A 3,151-nucleotide genomic window follows, 5' to 3' on the forward strand; every position below is an offset into this window, starting at 1 on the left:
TATTTTAATAAATTTATAATTTCTAAAGATATAAAAAAATTATAATTTCTAAATTAACAAACATTAAAGTCTTTATAATTATAAATATGTAATAAACATAATCATAATCATAAACAAAGTTTTTTGAAATAAAATAATAAAATCAACATTGTACAAAGTAAAATAAATATTGTCGAAAATATATAATTAAACATCTACAAGTTTAGAACATAATCAATCAAACGTAAAACACAATCCAAAACACTAAATTAGAACATCTTTAAAAAAACCTAAGCCCGACGGAGAAGCCCGCCCCGCTAAAGCACACGGTTTAAGCGGTGCGGATTAGGCGAGCTTTTGATGTGTGGCGGTCTCAATTTTCCAACCCGACCCACCTTGTTTGGCGGGTTACGCAGGCCGATTCGGCGGGTTTAGACCCGTTTGCCATCCCTAGTTATACCCAGTTACTATCATATTTTGGATTTGGACGCGATACTCGAGGTAACTCCATTTTTCAATATGGGTGCAGACGATTACAACATAGAAGGCGATGTGGAATTTAGGGTTGGTCACAGATTTAGAAACAGAGAAACAGTCATGCAAGGCATGAAGAATTATAGTATTTAGAGAAGTGTTAAGTACCAAGTTGTGGAGTCAGATCAGTTAAAGCACCATGTGCGTTGCAGGCAATTTACTGATGGTTGTCTTTGAAATTTTCATGTCGTTCTCCGATAGAATCTCGGATATTAGTAAGCGTTACTTTGTATTTAAATATCAACAAAATGTGCGACAAAGAGAGAAATGAAAAGTATGTGCATTATCTTATTACTTGTAAACGAGTTATTTGTATAGGCGCGTTTAAGCCTTATCTTGTTTATATGTAAACGAGATAAATCACGCGTCAAATCACGTATACAATACGTGTACTTACTGACGTGTCTTATCTCATTTACAGTATAAACGAGATATGTATATCTCATTTACACTGTAAGTAAGATAAAACATGTTGCACAAATCTGATAAAACATTTTAAATAATTTATATCTATAAAATAAAATATTTATTTTATTTATTTAAAAAAAATTTAAAATATTAAAAGGCTAATATTGGTTAATGTTTGTTCAAATGTCGCGCAAAAATAAGAAAAAAGTGTTACCTAATATTTCTATAATCTATATGATAATAAAATATGACATGACGCAAACTTTTCACATCTATGCTTTGGAAGATCGTTATAAGTATACAAAATTAAAGAATGTTTAAAGGGTTAATCACCAAAAATAATTTTGAATTATTTAAATATGGACAAAAATACATTTGAATTTTATTATCGACAAAAATATTTTTAAATAATTTGAAAATACGATAAAAAGTGTCCAACAATAAATATATTTTTTCAAAAAATCTCTTAAAGATTGAATTTTGATTCAATTTTTTGCAAAAATAATTATAAAAATGAGATATTATTATCCTTAAAATTTAGTGATTTTTCGTTAAGTGTATATTTGTTTGTAATTTTTTTGTTAATAACCAATAATACTTTTAAAAAATAAGAAAAAATATATACTTAGTAAAAAATTACGACTAAATCACCAAAAGTAACCATAAAAGATTTGATTTGGTGACAAAAGTAACTATAGAATATCATAATTCCTCAAATGCCCATAATTGATTAGCTCCGTTTGTTAAAAATAGCCAAGCTTGATGTAGCCTTAACAGAGTGGCATACGTAGATAATTTTCTTTGTTCTTCTTAGTTGAAACCCAATTTTTGCAGGATAAAATCATACCCGAATACAATCATCCATCGTTCCGAACTACTCCACAGGAGAACCCTGAATTAATTTATTCTCATAGAATTCGACCAAAGTCAAGGAGAGAAGTAACTACAAGTGAAGAAAGCAAATTTTCACGAACTTCACATTCGAAGATGAAGAAGAAGAAAATTCTGGATGAAAGATGTCACTAGGTGAGTATGTTGTCTTGTTGGAATCTTTGACGGTTACTAATTCTGGAAGATGGTTTATTCGTTGCCCCTCTTCAAAGGTATGGAACATTATTTATGATAGTTAGACAAGTATGGGGTTCCTCTGCATCTGTGATATTTCGATTTTTTGGCTTCTGTAGAGTCAAGATTGCAATTATTTTGTTTGGGTTGATGAAATTGATGGGAGATAGCAAAGTTTGGCAAGGTGTTTGATTAGAATACTCAATGAGCATGAATGTGGTGTTGCTAATCAAGATGTGAGTATGTGACGATGCTCTAATAGACCACAGGGAGAGGAATGTTAACATGGCCATGAAGGTTAAGAAGAAGATTAAAGGTGAAATCAAAGCTATGAGAATATAGCTTGTGACTGTGGTTATTTTTGTCTAACAGAACTAATCAATTTTGGATATATAAAGAATTATGATCTTCTATGGTTACTTTTGTCAGCGAATTAATCTTTTATGGTTACTTTTGGTGGTTTAGTCAAAAAATTACTAAATTTTGAAAATAATAATATATTATTTTTTTAATCATACTTGTAAAAAATTGCATCAAAATTCAACCTCTAATGTATTTTTTGAGAAATATATATTTAATGTTAGATTTTTTGCAAGATTATCTAACATTAAATATGTATTTCTCAAAAAATACATGAGAGATTGAATTTTGATGCATTTTTTTATAACTATGATTAGAAAAATGAGATATTATTATCCTTAAAATTTGGTGATTTTTCGTTAAGTATATATTTTTTGTAATTTTTTTGTCAATAACCAATAATATTTTAAAAAATCATTAAAAAAAATATATACTTAGCAAAAAAGTCACCAAATTTTAAAAATAATAATATCTCATTTTTTTAGTTATACTTATGAAAAATCGTATTAAAATTTAATCTCTAAGACATTTTTTAAAAATATATATTTATTGTTAGATATTTTTATCGTATTTTTAAATTATTTAAAAATATTTTTGTTGATTGTAAAATTCGAATACAATTTTATTAGAATTAACTTAGAGACGGTTTTTGTGGTTAACCCAATGTTTAAATTTGATTATTGAAGATGCTTGGCAGGCACGTTGAGTTATACATATCAACGATCAATGTATTAAAAATCACTCGTCTCAATGTAACATCTAGCCCGAATTACTAGAATAGTAGTATTTATATTAAAATAAATTA

The 3,151-nt window shown here is 27.9% G+C and overlaps 1 protein-coding gene across 1 annotated transcript in view; it reads right to left on the reverse strand.

Annotated features, from left to right (window-relative positions):
- The window catches only part of LOC107642716 (peroxidase 51), a 6,142-nt gene that overhangs the window by 1,973 nt on the left and 1,018 nt on the right, over positions 1–3,151 (reverse strand). The gene's annotated exons all lie outside the window — the stretch shown is intronic.

The sequence above is a fragment of the Arachis ipaensis genome, chromosome B05, assembly GCF_000816755.2.
Source record: "Arachis ipaensis cultivar K30076 chromosome B05, Araip1.1, whole genome shotgun sequence".
Lineage (NCBI taxonomy): Eukaryota > Viridiplantae > Streptophyta > Magnoliopsida > Fabales > Fabaceae > Arachis > Arachis ipaensis.